This window comes from Littorina saxatilis, linkage group LG16, assembly GCF_037325665.1.
Source record: "Littorina saxatilis isolate snail1 linkage group LG16, US_GU_Lsax_2.0, whole genome shotgun sequence".
Classification (NCBI taxonomy): domain Eukaryota; kingdom Metazoa; phylum Mollusca; class Gastropoda; order Littorinimorpha; family Littorinidae; genus Littorina; species Littorina saxatilis.
This window is the reverse complement of record NC_090260.1, coordinates 4,125,635-4,143,134: the sequence shown is the minus strand read 5'-3', so window position 1 is coordinate 4,143,134 and position 17,500 is coordinate 4,125,635. Positions and strand designations below refer to the sequence as shown.

The 17,500-nt window shown below is 41.3% G+C and overlaps 1 long non-coding RNA gene across 1 annotated transcript in view; it reads right to left on the bottom strand.

Annotated features, from left to right (window-relative positions):
* The window catches only part of LOC138950268 (uncharacterized), a 22,367-nt gene extending 5,904 nt beyond the window's left edge, over positions 1-16,463 (bottom strand). The window contains exon 1 of the long non-coding RNA XR_011450579.1: positions 16,163-16,463. This is a non-coding gene — a long non-coding RNA (uncharacterized lncRNA). The remainder of the gene's footprint in view (positions 1-16,162) is intronic.
* Between the last annotated feature and the right edge of the window lie 1,037 nt (positions 16,464-17,500).

The following is a 17,500-nucleotide window of genomic DNA, read 5'->3' as shown; positions in this document are numbered from 1 at the left end:
AATGGCAACATGAACACAATCTACAGGAATGACAACATGAACACAATCTACAGGAATGACAACATGAATACAATCTACAGAAATGGCAACATGAACACAATCTACAGGAATGGCAACATGAACACAATCTACAGGAATGACAACATGAACACAATCTACAGGAATGACAACATGAATACAATCTACAGAAATGGCAACATGAACACAATCTACAGGAATGGCAACATGAACACAATCTACAGGAATGACAACATGAACACAATCTCCATGAATGGCAACATGAACACAATCTCCACAAATGGCAACATGAACACAATCTCCACGAATGGGAACATGAACACAATCTCCACGAATGACAACATGAACACAATCTACACGAATGGCAACATGAACACAATCTACACGAATGGCAACATGAACACAATCTACACGAATGGCAACATGAACACAATCTCCACGAATGGCAACATGAACACAATCTCCACGAATGGCAACATGAACACAATCTCCACGAATGGCAACATGAACACAACCTACAGGAATGGCAACATTAACACAATCTACATGAATGGCACCAATAACCATCACGGGTCGAGCTAACCTTGGAGCTGTCATCACCAATAACCAACACGGGTCGAGCTAAGCTGAGACCTGTCATCGCCAATAACCATCACGGGTCGAGCTAACCCTGGACATGTCATCACCAATAACCATCACGGGTCGAGCTAATCTGAGACCTGTCATCACCAATAACCATCACGGGTCGAGCTAACCCTGGACATGTCATCACCAATAACCATCACGGGTCGAGCTAAGCTGAGACCTGTCATCACCAATAACCATCACGGGTCGAGCTAACCCTGGTCATGTCATCACCAATAACCAACACGGGTCGAGCTAACCCTGGACCTGTCATCACCAATAACCAACACGGGTCCAGCTAACCTTGGACCTGTCATCACCAATAACCAACACGGGTCGAGCTAACTGTGGACCTGTCATCACCAATAACCAACACGGGTCGGGCTAACCCTGGACCTGTCATCACCAATAACCATCACGGGTCGAGCTAAGCTGAGACCTGTCATCACCAATAACCATCACGGGTCGAGCTAACCCTGGACATGTCATCACCAATAACCATCACGGGTGGAACTAACCTTGGACATGTCATCGCCAATAACCATCACGGGTCGAGCTAAGCTGAGACCTGTCATCACCAATAACCATCACGGGTCGAGCTAACTATGGACCTGTCATCACCAATAACCAACACGGGTCGAGCTAAGCTGAGACCTGTCATCACCAATAACCATCACGGGTCGAGCTAAATATGGACCTGTCATCACCAATAACCAACACGGGTCGAGCTAACTATGGACCTGTCATCACCAATAACAATCGAGTGATTTCCCCTTTCGATGTCGGAAGGGTGTTTGTGAGACGAGCTCCGTCTTCTTCTGCTATTTTCTGCCAATTGGAGGCTTCTGCGACCCTGTGAGTTGTCCGAGAGCTTTGTCTCTAACCATTGTTTATTGATAGCTGAAAAACATTATGCAAAGATGTACTAAAGTCTGCTAGATAGCTAATTTTCTGTCGAACCTTTGATCTTTTCTTATTGCAAGGCGTGAACACTACCATAGGTGGATTCAGCCCTGCACGTGAACTCAGTGACAATCCGTGTGTAAACAGCGTCCTATCTGTGTCATAGTCAAACCAAAGGCGGTCAAGCGACGTGACTCGCCGGAGGGTACACACACACGTGTGACGACATATCTGTTTACGTCGAGGTACACAAACGCGATCGTCAGGCATGGTAGAACCAGTCTTCATTCTGAGGCGCGACCTGCCTCCGGATCTTGATACACAATTCGAAACTTTGGAAATATGCTTGGCAGCCGAGAGAGCAAGCGGGTCAGAGACTATCACCGGGGCGCAACAGATCCGTGGTTTATGGCGGATTTACCCCAAAACACGAGGCGCTCGCACAGCCCTACTTCTTAACAGCATCTCTTTGCGTGGGATTACCGTTACTACCTATGACAAGAACCCCTTCATTCTACATGGGTCGAACGGCCAGGACAGCCCTGCTACCAAGGTTTGGGTGTCAGACATACCGATCTCGGTAGCGAATGCTGACATAGAATCGGCGCTTGTCAGAGTTGGATCTACCCTTCGCTCCAACACCATCATGGAGAAAACACGAGACAGAGACGGGAAGCTCACCCGGTTCATCACTGGGAGACGCTTCCTCTTCATCAGCGTGCCATCCACTCCGCTGGAAAAGTCGCTGAAGGTGGGGGGCTTCACTGCCAAGATTTATCACAGGGAACAACCCAAGGTCGACCCGAGTACGCTGACGTGTCGCCGATGCCTGAGACCCGGCCACCGTGCTTTCGAGTGCACCAGTGACGTCACCTGCTCAGCATGCCGCGTCAGTGGCCACAAGAGGGGAGACCCTGCCTGCCAGGCCGTCGCCATGGAGTCAGTATGGGACCGTCCTACCGGACTAGGAGCGGTCGACCACCCTCCCCCCCACGCTCAACTGGCTGACAACGACCACGATGACGACAACGATGACGACAACGACGAGCGTGGCAGCGACGCCGAAAGCGAGAAGTTCGAGGACTCTGTCCCCATCCTCCCTCCCCCCATCGCTTCCTCGACTCCAGCCCTTCTCCATTCGACACCCCTTCCCGCAGCTTCTTCGAACGCCAAAAAGAACGGTAAAGGTAAAGGCAACAAAGACAAAGACAGACAAGCGAGAGACAAGCAAACCACTATTGACTTTCAACCGAGACAGCGATCGGCCACTCCCAAGCGGTCACGTGAGGGCGGGGATTCCCCGCAGTCCAGTGACACAGCTGGAAAGCAGGGCAGGTATGACAACAAATAATCGCACATACCCCACGTGCCACACGGATAACGACCCCGTTATTGCCCACGGACCTTCCTTATGGCCGCGTCCTCATTGAACGTTTTCTCTCTAAATGTTAGAGGGATCAGATCAAAGATGAAAAGAAAATCGGTGTTTACTTTTCTTAAACAAAAGAAATACGATGTAATATGTTTACAGGAGACTTACATAACGGGAAGTGTGTCGGACGAGTGGATGAAAGAATGGAAGAATGGTTTCGTGTTCCATGAAGGGACATCGCACAGCGCCGGTCAAATGATTTTGTTTGGAAAGAATGTTAGTGAAGATGTCTCTGTATTGTTCTCGTCAAAGAGAATCTTAGCGACATGTATTAGAATAAAAAATAAATCAGTTGCAATTGTAAATGTGTATGCACCTAACGAAACAAAAGAAAAAGTTAAATTTTTGGATGAGTTGACGGAAAAAATTAAAAGTTTTGAATGCGATGAGATCATAGTATGTGGTGATTTTAACTGCGTGTTGAATAATGAAATGGATGTTATAGCTGGCGAGAATCATTCTGGGGATAACGTTGCCAAATTTAATGATGTGGTTAACACATGTGATTTGTATGATGTCTGGAGGTTTTTCAACCCGGATACAAAGGAATTTACCTGGTCAAGAAAGACTCCGTTTATTGCCAGACGACTTGATTACATTTTGGTTAGCTCCGGTATTTTTGATTTGAACTTTGATTGTGGCATTGTCAGTGTTCCTTTTTCAGACCATAGAGGGTGCCTGGTTCGATTGAAAGTAAGTGAGATTGTACGAGGCAAAGGTTATTGGAAGTTTAATAATTTGATGTTGGAAGATATTGATTATGTTAATGAAATGAATATTTTTATTGAAGGATTTTGTAGCGAAGAATTGGATTGTCAACTGGATTGGGAAATGTTAAAAGTTAAAATTAGAGAGTTTACCATTAATTATAGCAAAAATAAACAGTGTCAAAGGAGAAATGAAGTTGCAGATTTGTGTAATAAACTGAATGATTTAGACGTTTACTTGAGTAAGAATCCTAACTGTAATGATACCCAAGCAAAGCGTGAACACGTGAAAATGCAACTCGAGTTAATGGAAATAAAAAGGGCACGAGCCGCTCAGGTTAGAGCTCGCGCTAAATGGGTCGAGGAAGGGGAGAAAAACACAAAATATTTCTTGAGTCTGGAAAAAGCACGTGCAAATGCAAAGGTTATGGATCGCGTGAAAGATGATGAAGGGCGAGTGTGTACAGATCAAAAACAAATACACAGTGTGCAAAAAAAGTATTTTATGAATTTGTATAGAAAGAAAATAGATATAGTAGATAATGTTGGTAATGTTGACGATTTTTTGCAAGGCTGCAGCGTTCCTTCTCTTTCCGACGAAGATAAGAACAGCTGCGAGGGCTCTCTAACTGCTAATGAACTGTTGCACGCACTAAAACAAATGAAAAATGGTTCTTCCCCAGGTTCTGATGGCATTACAATTGAATTTATTAAAGTATTTTGGTCTCGAGTGAGTATATTTATATCACGTTCTTTTTCAGCAGCATTTGATAATGGTAGTTTGTCTGCGTCTCAAAGAAATGCTGTCATTGTGTTAATTCATAAAGGTAAAAACCTTCCGAGAGATGAATTAAATAATTGGCGTCCAATTTCGCTAACAAACAGTGATTATAAATTACTGGCGAAGTGTCTGGCTTTACGCATGAACAAAGTTGTACATAATGTGATTAATCCTGATCAGGTTGGATATATTAAAGGGAGGCAAGTTTCATCTTTGTTAAGATTGATTGATGACGTCATAGATCAAATGAATGTGCAAGATAAACCAGGTCTTTTGGTCACCATCGACATGTTTCATGCATTTGATTGTATTTCAAAAGACTTTATGATAAATGTTTTTAAAAAATTTGGCTTTGGCCCGGAGTTTGTAACTTGGGTCGAAGTTTTGATGAAAGATGCCAAGAGTTGTGTTAATTATGCAGGCTGGTTGTCTGAGTATTTTCCAGTGGAGTCTGGAATCCGTCAGGGATGTCCATTCTCGCCTTTAGCCTTTGTTTTGGCAATTGAGTTAGTAGCCATTAAGATTAGGCAGAATAAGAATGTTAACGGTATTTCGAATTTGAATTGTTTAAATGATAGGTTTTGGGATGATATGTTAAAAATTGCTTTGTATGCTGACGATGTAACGTTATTTTTGAAAAGCGAAACGGATTTAAAACATGCCTTATTGATTTTTGATTCTTTTTACTACGTTTCCGGATTAAAGTTGAATCTGTCAAAATGTGAAGCCATGTGGCTAGGAAGTCAAAAACATTGTCAAGACACCTTTTATGATTTCAATTGGAAGAAAAAATTAAAGATTTTGGGAATTTATTTTTGTAATGACATATCAGCCTCTGACGTTGAGGAAAATTGGACAGAGCGAATTACGTCTGTTAAGCGCTTGATTGCGGCATGGGAGAAAAGAAATTTGAGTATCATGGGTAAAATTATTGTAATAAAAACGTTCTTGATCTCCCAATTTGTTTATTTTATGCAGGCATTTGTGATCCCTGATAAAGTATTAGCAGAAGTTAATAGACTGTTGTTTAGATTTTTGTGGAAAAAGAAAGAAAATAATAAAAAGGCATTTGAAAAGGTTAAAAGGATAATATTGTGTAGTGATGTCGAAAATGGTGGTTTAAATATGATTGATTTGAAACACATGCAGGCATCATTTTTATTACAATGGGCTGTCAGACTGACATCCCGCAAAGTCACGGATAAGTGGAAATGTGTTCCAAAGTCAGTGTTTTCAATGTACGGCTCAAATTGTGAATGTTTTTATTCAAATGTTAATTTTCGGAGACTAAAGGGGAGTGAACTTGTCAAATCCAAATTTTGGAAAATTGTTTTGAAAACCTGGCTTGATAACAACGTAGGCTTATGTATTGATAATAATTTATTTAATCCGCTTTTATGGAATAACCAATGTTTTGCTTATGCCGGAAATGTACTGTATTTTGAAGATTGGGCGAGAAAGGGTCTTAATAGCGTACATGATGTTTTATACAGAAACGAATTTGTTTCCTATCAGTTCATTTGTGATGTTTTAGGAAAATCCCCACGGAGAATTTTGGAATATAACATGGTTCGTGCTGTTGCTCTGAATGTAATGCACAAGACGATGCACGGAAAGAAAGAAATTGATTTGATGGATATCCCCTTATATCGTGGTAAGAAAGTACATAGCGCACAACAGTTTAGAAAAGAATTAGTAAGTATGAAAGTTGTTGAACCTTGTGCAATTGGCTTTTGGAGGAGGAAATTTAATTATGAAATTGATAAGAAAGATTGGCTGACTAGTTTTGAATCGGTTAAAGAAACAAGGTTGCGTGTATTACAATGGAAATTACTTCACAATATTTATCCCACAAACATTATGTTATGTAAAATGAAAGTTGTGGAGGACAATGTCTGTTCATATTGTAGCAATAGCGTTGATTATATAGAACACTTTTTTCTCTTTTGCCCAGTGGTGATTGAGTTTTGGAAACAGATAGAATTTTATATTTGGGTACATATGGATAAACAAATAGAGTTAACAGTGCACGAAATTATGTTTGGTGTTAAAAATCGAAAAATGCAAGCAACCCTGTTGAAAGAATTGAACCGTATAATTTTGGTTGCTAAAATGTGCATAAGTATTTATAAAAAAACAAAGGCTTCAATTCCTCTCTTTGTTTTATTCGAAAAGCAATTGCAGATCAGAAATGTAAAATTATGACTTTTATTCCTCTTTTTTATTTCTTTTATTTTTCTATTCTTATTTCTTTTATTTTTTTCTCCTTCTCTTCTCATTTCTAGATACGGACCCAAAGTTACACCAAGATGTATATAGTGGATGTCATACTGTGTTTTTTGTGTGTGTATAATTATAATGATATGCATTTTAAATACATATTTCAACGGAAAAAAAAGAAAAAAAGCTATGGTCTAAGCAAATAGTAACACAATCTTGGGGCAACCAAGGAAAATTGTCTAAGGGTACAAGTAAGAAAAAAGTTTTTCATTAATTTAAAAAAAAAAAGAAAAAAAAAAGAAAAAAAAAAAAAAAAAAAAACAATAACAATCACGGGTCGAGCTAACCCTGGACCTGTCATCACCAATAACCATCACGTGTCGAGCTAACCTTGGACCTGTCATCACCAATAACCATCACGGGTCGAGCTAACCTTGGACCTGTCATCACCAATAACCATCACGGGTCGAGCTAACCTTGGACCTGTCATCACCAATAACCATCACGGGTCGAGCTAAGCTGAGACCTGTCATCACCAATAACCATCACGGGTCGAGCTAACCCTGGACATGTCATCACCAATAACCAACACGGGTCGAGCTAACTATGGACTTGTCATCACCAATAACCATCACGGGTCGAGCTAAACCTGGACCTGTCATCACCAATAACCATCACGGGTCGAGCTAACTATGGACCTGTCTTCACCAATAACCACCACGGGTCGAGCTAACTATGGACCTGTCATCACCAATAACCATCACGGGTCGAGTTAACCCTGGACATGTCATCACCAATAACCATCACGGGTCGAGCTAACCTTGGACCTGTCATCACCAATAACCATTACGGGTCGAGCTAATCTGAGACCTGTCATCACCAATAACCATCACGGGTCGAGCTAACTATGGACCTGTCATCACCAATAACCACCACGGGTCGAGCTAACTATGGACCTGTCATCACCAATAACAATCACGGGTCGAGCTAACCCTGGACCTGTCATCACCAATAACCATCACGGGTCGAGCTAACCTTGGACCTGTCATCGCCAATAACCATCACGGGTCGAGCTAACCTTGGACCTGTCATCACCAATAACCATCACGGGTCGAGCTAACCTTGGACCTGTCATCACCAATAACCATCACGGGTTGAGCTAACCTTGGACATGTCATCACCAATAACCAACACGGGTCGAGCTAACCTTGGACCTGTCATCACCAATAACCAACACGGGTCGAGCTAACCCTGGACCTGTCATAATCAATAACCATCACGGGTCGAGCTAACCCTGGACATGTCATTACCAATAACCATCACGGGTCGAGCTGACCCTGGACATGTCATCACCAATAACCATCACGGATCGAGCTAACCCTGGACATGTCATCACCAATAACCATCACGGGTCGAGCTAACCTTGGACCTGTCATCACCAATAACCATCACGGATCGAGCTAAGCTGAGACCTGTCATCACCAATAACCATCACGGGTCGAGCTAACTATGGACCTGTCATCACCAATAACCATCACGGGTCGAGCTACGCTGAGACCTGTCATCACCAATAACCATCACGGGTCGAGCTAAGCTGAGACCTGTCATCACCAATAACCATCACGGGTCGAGCTAAGCTGAGACCTGTCATCACCAATAACCATCACGGGTCGAGCTAAGCTGAGACCTGTCATCACCAATAACCATCACGGGTCGAGCTAAGCTGAGACCTGGCATCACCAATAACCAACACGGGTCGAGCTAACTATGGACCTGTCATCACCAATAACCATCACGGGTCGAGCTAAGCTGAGACCTGTCATCACCAATAACCAACACTGGTCGAGCTAACTATGGACCTGTCATCACCAATAACCATCACGGGTCGAGCTAAGCTGAGACCTGTCATCACCAATAACCAACACGGGTCGAGCTAACCTTGGACCTGTCATCACCAATAACCAACACGGAGAGAGAGAGAGAGAGAGAGAGAGAGAGAGAGAGAGAGAGAGAGAGAGAGAGAGAGAGAGAGAGAGAGAGAGAGAGAGAGAGAGAGAGAGACGCAGACGCAGACGCAGATAATTTATTCAATAGGCCATAGCCCCTTATGAATGGGTGTGAACAAACGGTTCACGTTGCAAATAATATAACTCATCAGGTGCAAAAAAGGTACAACATAATAATCGCACAACACTACAGAATAAAACATATATTACACGGTCTTTAGCTACGAGGTTACAACATCTCTTAATTTCAAGGCTTTATACAAATACAGGGATACATTTCTAATAACAGTTTCTTGATGTGAGGCCAGGAGCAGGCTAAGTCTAAAAGCGCTTGGGGTTTTATAATATTTAAATGGGATACATTTTTCTCTTAATCTGTTTAAGTATGGACAACACAAAACAAAATGGACTTCATCTTCTTGCTTTTCTTTGCAAAGGGGACACATCAACTGATCGGCATTATGTTTTTTATATCGGTTAGAATGCACAGCAATTTCTGAAATACCTAATCGAAACCTAGTCATAATAAACTTTAAATGTCTATCCATATTCAACAAAAGATAGGGTTTAATGTCATGTACAGTGCAAAATGTCCGATAAACAGCAAATTTATCACTATTTTGTACATGATAATCCCACTCTTGCCATCTGCAATCGACCAACCTTTCCCTAAAAACACACAAAAAATCTTTTTCATTAACAACGCCCTGATTCAACCACACAAAACCAAAACCATACTCATACAATTTACAACGAACACTTGAGGCCCAGTTCTGTTTACCACTCTCATCCATTTTATACAAAGCTGAGAGAGAGAGAGAGAGAGAGAGAGAGAGAGAGAGAGAGAGAGAGAGAGAGAGAGAGAGAGAGAGAGAGAGAGAGAGAGAAAGAGAGAGAGAGAGACAGAGGTTTTCCTTTCGCTGGGGTATGCAGTGCCTTTTCGTAGCACTTCTACTTAATTTTGTGTTGTTTTGTTGTTGATATTATTTCAGCACTGGTCAAATAGAATATAACTTGCTGCAGACTCGCATGGTTTCAGACCTGATTTTTTCAGATGTTTGAGGTTTAAAAGGGGGTTCCACTGCATGTGTTTATAAAAGATGGGAACCCCCCTAATAAGACCTAAAGGTCTGAGCAAATCAGGTCTAAAAGGGGGGGGGGGTAAACTTGAATAGGTTATGAACACACACACACACACACACACACACACACACACACACACACACACACACACACACACACACACACACACACACACACGCACGCACGCACACACACAAACTCAAGTTTATATAGTATCTAAAGATGCACGCCCCCGTACCCTCCTAACAGGTTAGGGGTCGCATCCTCAACTAATGTACCCATACTGTCACGATCGGGTGACAGAGACCAAGAAAGTGTCACTCTGTGGAGTGCCTGTTCTTGGTCGATTATGATAGAAAGCGCCTGTGCGTGATATTGGGCTACAGCAGAGGTTGCTGACAGTGCTTAATGAACACGGATGTTTTGTAACGCACGAGTCTCACAGTGGGGGTTTCTGCTGTCATAAGGCTGACGGTTTTTCGCTGACAGCGCGCACGGGATTTTCAGGGATTGAGTTTCCCGTATCTTTTTTCTGCTTGGGGAGGCAGAATTGTGTATAGCTGGACTGGTTTTGTGACAAGGTCAGTCACGTGTATTTGGCTAGGTTGTCTGACAGAGACACGAGTACGGGGCACTTGACACCCAGCGGCAGAAGGGGAAGGATATAATACATAGTTTCTAGAGTATGATGGTTTTTCACCGAGTATTATATTCGGCACTCTAGGGGAACTTCCACTAGTCTTTTCTTTCTCACTGCCACGTATTTTGCTGAGGACAAGTCGTCAACTTTCCTTCGTCGTGCGATGGCTTTCGCATCTGGATGTTGTTGTCACTGTTGACGAACAGAGGCGTTTCCAGGGAGGAAGCGGATTTTGCTTCCACGAGAGTTACTACAATCATAGGCTTTTTGAGGTAATAAATCATTATTTAACGCTGTTGAAGAGTCTGTGTTGTGGAATGAAATACTCTCTGTTGTTCTTTCCAGGTTAGCGCATAATTTACTCTCTGTGACGCTAAAATACTAATCTGTATATGTTTTTGCAGATAGGGAGAGAAGGACGGAAAATGGCTGTTTTGTTGTTGTAAAAAGTCCGTTTTGTGCAGGCCCACGTGCTCGATGAGATATTTAAAGATGACATGTTTTAAGGTGGTGGATGAGGGGTAGCTGACATGTTTAGTGCACCGATGCTTTCTGTTTGCAGCCTTCGTTTCGTTTCGTTTCGTGTTCCTGTAACCGCTGCACGGCTGCCTTTGGCGGGACACTGCTAGCTGCAGACGTTGGAGCTGGGACCCGAGGAAGCTACGCTGACCAGCAGACCGGCTAACCAGCGAACCGGCTAACCAGCAAACCGGCTAACCAGCAACCCGGCTAACCAGCAACCCGGCTAACCAGCATACCGGCTAACCAGCATACAGAAAGAAAGCTAAGTGCACCATGTCTTACGCACCCCGTTGACCACCGTTGTCTTTTCTTATCTGTGATTACACTGGAGTAGTGACAACGTGGGGTGTGTGACCCCTGCATGAACTAGAGCTTTTGAACAGAACATTCTCATTTGACTGTATTTACACGGGATCAGCGTGTTACTATAATTTTCTATATACTACTGGCATTTTGTCAGTGACCACGGGTTTTTACGTGTTGAGAACGTAAAAGGAACATATTTTGAGTGAAGGCTCGAGGGAGGTGGCGAGTTTATACATAAACAGGCGTCTGAAACTTATACTTTTGTTGACTCTATTTAATTGTATGACTGCGAGAGTGGATCGTGGTGTGGTTAGTTAATCCAAGCGGAGCGCGGGCGAAGCCCGCGCGTAGCGAGGTAGTTTTTTTTTTCATCTCCCAGCACTGAAAATTTTTTTGCCAAGTGGTGTCTGTCTGTGAACATTGTTCTAGAATTCATCTTTTAGCACAATATTAGCGACACTGTTTGGACAATTCTATTAAAATTAGGCGTACAAACTGATTTTGTTTCGGGGAATCCTCTCAGAGGATCAGAATTTTCATATAATATCATCGGAAGCTGTTACAACGGGAAAATGTGAAACTTTTGTCACTTTTTAACATGGAATTTCATCTTTGAGCGTTTCAAGCGGACTTTAATAAAATAGTTATTTGCGAATTAAGCAGCGGAAGACACTCACCGGTTCAACATGTGTATGGTCATTAAACCTCAAAACATTTCAGTAAGTGGTTTAGACAAACACCTCCGACATGTGAGGGTGACTGGTTTGTAGCTGAAGAGTTTTTTTCTAAAGTGTGTTCTAAATACAAATGACGTACTGGTAATGATGTAATGAGTTGTTCTAATCTTGTTCTTGGAACTCTTGCTGTTCCAAGCTTGTTCTTAGCAAGTCTTGGTGACGAGAACAAAGACTATCAATGAAATCTTTAGAAATAACCTCTGACAACGACGACGATGACGACGACGACGACGATAACAACAACAACAACAAATGACATCGACGACGACGACGACAACAACAACAACAACAACAACAACAACAACAACAACAACAACAAAAACAACAACACGAGAACAACAACAATCACGACAACGAACATGACAACAACAACACCAACAACTACGACGACAACTACAACGACTGGGTTATGATGACATCACCAATGATTTAAAGGCCGTTAAAAAATCGTTAAATCCTATTTCTTCACTGATTCTTATGAAATTTTAAAGGTAGGTTTGTTGTCCCCAACTTATTTTCACTCCATACTTTTCCAGAAGAAAAACATAATTTTGGCAGTTAAAAACCGTTAAATTTCAATTCTTCACCGATATTTATGAAATTTTGTGGGTAGGTTCGTTGTCCCCAACTGATTTTCACTCTATACTTTTCCAGAAGAAAGACATAATTTTGGCAGTTAAAAAACGTTAAATTTCAATTCTTCACCTATCTTTATGAAATTTAGTGGGTGGGTCCGTTGTCCCAAACTGAATTTTAAGACATACTTTTCCAGACAAAAAAACTTATTTTTGGCAGTTAAAAACCGTTAAATCTCAATTCTTCATCGATATTTATGAAATTTTGTGGGTAGGTTCGTTGTCCCCAACTGATTTTCACTCCATACTTTTCCAGAAGAAAAACATAATTTTGGCAGTTAAAAACCGTTACATTTAAATTTTCACCTATCTTTATGAAATTTAGTGGGTGGGTCCGTTGTCCCAAACTGAATTTCAAGACAAACTATTCCAGTCAAAAAAACTTATTTTTGGCAGTTAAAAACCGTTAAGTCTCAATTCTACACCGATATTTATGACATTTTGTGGGTAGGTTTGTTGTCAGATTTGACATGATGGCAGAATTGAAAGTGTGAGATATCCTGATGTTTCACAATTTATGCTGCATAATTCAGCCCCATAGGCGCTTGAATTTTAGGTGGAGTTGGGGTTTTTTTCAGCCCAAACCAGTAACCCCCACATGGTTTTCATGTCCCTTTCTGAGAGACTTCAAGAAGTTTCAATTTGACGTCATGATTAGCCTGCCGCATTAGCAAGTATGAAAACACGTCATCGATGACACATTTTAAGAGAGAGAGAGAGAGAGAGAGAGAGAGAGAGAGAGAGAGAGAGAGAGAGAGAGAGAGAGAGAGAGAGAGAGAGAGAGAGAGAGAGAGAGAGAGAGAATCATGTACACACAGATGGACGACTTCGCTTGGGGTATGTACTGCCCGGCAGTACACATCTACTTTATTAGTAGTAATTAACCGGTTCATAATCACCTTTAGTGATATATTGAAACGTGACACATACCATAATTGGGACCCCCCCCCCCCTACCTATGTACGGCCCTGCGGAGAGAGTCTTATATTGGAGGATCTAAACAGTGTGGTTACACAGTATTGGGACATGTCGAAGGCGAGTCGTATAAGCATTTGCTTTTTAGTCTTGTTTGACGCGGACGGAAGGCGAGTCGTATAGCATTTGCTTTTTAGTCTTGTTTGACGCGGACGGAAGGCGAGTCGTATAGCATTTGCTTTTTAGTCTTGTTTGACGCGGACGGAAGGCGAGTCGTATAGCATTTGCTTTTTAGTCTTGTTTGACGCGGACGGAAGGCGAGTCGTATAGCATTTGCTTTTTAGTCTTGTTTGACGCGGACGGAAGGCGAGTCGTATAAACATTTGCTTTTTAGTCTTGTTTGACGCGGACGGAAGGCGAGTCGTATAAACATTTGCTTTTTAGTCTTGTTTGACGCGGACGGAAGGCGAGTCGTATAAGCATTTGCTGTTTAGTCTTGTTTGACGCGGACGGAAGGCGAGTCGTATCAGCATTTGCTTTTTAGTCTTGTTTGACGCGGACGGAAGGCGAGTCGTATAGCATTTGCTTTTTAGTCTTGTTTGACGCGGACGGAAGGCGAAGATAGTCTGGGACGTATACAGCTGTCACATGCAGAGTATAATTATAGTGACTGACTAGTGCATTCTTTTTATCATGAATGCATGCAACGACGGACGATGTAGTTCACCGATCACTTACAGCTTGCAGAGAATCTAAAAATTGAGCACTGCGAGACAACACAGTTCAAGAAGACGCGGGTGACGAGCCTCCTGCGACCTGTTTTCAGGGCATGCTAAATAACCCTTCCCCGAAGAAGTTTCGTGCGATATTAACGCAATCCAAAGCCAGTGAACCCTGCTCTGTAAAATGTTGGTCCCACAAATATAACATTTGCATTGACGAAAAGTATTGGGTCCTGGCAAGTGCATGTACAAGCGAAGAAAGATTAAAATTACTCCAATGGAAAATTTTACATAATATTTATCCCACAAATATTTTATTGCATAAAATGAAGTTAAAAGAAAATAGTTTATGTAGTCTTTGTAGTGAAATGGATTATAATGCACACTTCTTTTGGAAATGTAGCGAAATAAAATTGTTTTGGGAAAATGTTAGTAGATGTATATTTGTTAATACGGGAGAAAATATTATTATATTAACAGAAAAAGATGTATTGTTTGGTTATTCTCCAGAAGTGCAAACCCCCATAAACAAAATTGTTTATCATATTTTGCTCATTTCAAAAATGTGTATCAGTAAGTATAGATATGGTAGGCATATTGATTTAAATGTGATGTTAGGATATAAATTAGCGTTGAGATATTTCAGTATTGTGTAAATGTTGAAGGATGAATGATGATACGTTGTAGACGGATGCTTGATTTTTTTTTATTAAAAGCCCCACCATGATGTGCTTGGCAAATTAAACAACGACAAAAAAGATTTATTTTTGTTGTTGCGTTAGTGTGTAGGGGCATCATGACAAAAAGCACTGTATTTTAGCAATGACTTGGTGGACTGCTTTATAACTTTCACAATATTGTAGCAATGACTTGGTGGACTGCTTTATAACTTTCACAATATTGTAGCAATGACTGGGTGGATTGCTTTATAACTTTCACAATATTGTAGCAATGACTTGGTGGACTGCTTTATAACTTTCACAATATAGTAGCAACGACTTGGTGGACTGCTTTATAACTTTCACAGTATTTTAGCAATGACTTTCTTTCTTTCTTTCTTTATTTGGTGTTTAACGTCGTTTTCAAACATTCAAGGTTATATCGCGACGGGTAGCAATGACTGGGTGGACTGCTTTATAACTTTCACAATATTGTAGCAATGACTTGGTGGACTGCTTTATAACTTTCCTAATATTTTAGCAATGACTTGGTGGACTGCTTTATAACTTTCACAATATTTTAGCAATGACTTGGTGGACTGCTTTATAACTTTCACAACATTGTAGCAATGACTTGGTGGACTGCTTTATAACTTTCACAATATTTTAGCAATGACTTGGTGGACTGCTTTATAACTTTCACAATATTGTAGCAATGACTTGGTGGACTGCTTTATAACTTTCACAATATTGTAGCAATGACTTGGTGGACTGCTTTATAACTGTCACAATATTTTAGCAATGACTTGATGGACGGCTTTATAACTTTCACAATATTTTAGCAATGACTTGGTGGACTGCTTTATAACTTTCACAATATTGTAGCAATGACTTGATGGACTGCTTTATAACTTTCACAATATTTTGCTTCCTTTCAAGACGTACTTCGAGTAAGTTTTAGAATGCTACAGATATTATTTTGTTCCGATGTTATGCAATGATCCTGGAACCCTGTTTAAACTCGTCATAGGATTCGTCACTTGTGTTAAAAAAGCATTAATGACTTCACATGTCTACAGACAAATGATTTATTCGTCACTTGTGTTAAAAAATGCAATAATGACTTCACATTTCTCCAGACAAATGATTGATTCGTCACTTGTGTTAAAAAAGCATTCATGACTTCACATGTCTACAGAAAAATTATTAATACAGTCATATGACCAAGGTACCAGTTAGAGTTTATACTCACCTGTATGGCCGATGATTTGGCTTGTCCGAATAGGTTGAAACTTCAGTCTTGTTCCGATGGCTTGGCTTGTCCGTCCAGGCTCAGATTGTAGTCTTTATAAAACGTATGTCGAACCTGGGCATGCCTTGCATGAACGGAGTATGGGCGGGGCTTGATGACATGCGACATGTATATTGCGACGTGGATGTATCAAACTACGGCAACGAATATCTATCGATTGGAATGTGTCCCTTAGCTGAGCGATTCAACAGCAACAGTGTGATATGGGCGGAGTTTGATGTAATGAGGCGCGTCAGGTGAAGTGGCTGAAAAACGCCAACGGATATTTGTTAATTCCATTTCGTCCCTAGACTGTATACATGTACACTAAAGTGACATTGTGACTTGCCCTCTCCTACTTCTTTACACGTATACACTAAAGTGAAATTGTGACTTGCCCTCTCCTATCTCTTTACACGTATACACTAAAGTGACATTGTGACTTGCCCTCTCCTATCTCTTTACACGTATACACTAAAGTGACATTGTGACTTGCCCTCTCCTTTCTCTTTACACGTATACACTAAAGTGACATTGTGACTTGCCCTCTCCTATCTCTTTACACGTATACACTAAAGTGACATTGTGACTTGCCCTCTCCTATCTCTTTACACGTATACACTAAAGTGACATTGTGACTTGTCCTCTCCTATCTCTTTACACGTATACACTAAAGTGACATTGTGACTTGCCCTCTCCTATCTCTTTACACGTATACACTAAAGTGACATTGTGACTTGCCCTCTCCTATCTCTTTACACGTATACACTAAAGTGACATTGTGACTTGCCCTCTCCTACTTCTTTACACGTATACACTAAAGTGACATTGTGACTTGCCCTCTCCTATCTCTTTACACGTATACACTAAAGTGACATTGTGACTTGCCCTCTCCTATCTCTTTACACGTATACACTAAAGTGACATTGTGACTTGCCCTCTCCTATCTCTTTACACGTATACACTAAAGTGACATTGTGACTTGCCCTCTCCTATCTCTTTACACGTATACACTAAAGTGACATTGTGACTTGCCCTCTCCTATCTTTGTACACGTATACACTAAAGTGACATTGTAACTTGCCCTCTCCTCTTTCTTTACACGTATACACTAAAGTGACATTATGACTTGCCCTCTCCTATCTTTGTACACGTATTCACTAAAGTGACATTGTGACTTGCCCTCTCCTCTTTCTTTACACGTATACACTAAAGTGACATTGTGACTTGCCCTCTCCTACTTCTTTACACGTATACATTAAAGTGACATTGTGACTTGCCCTCTCCTATCTTTGTACA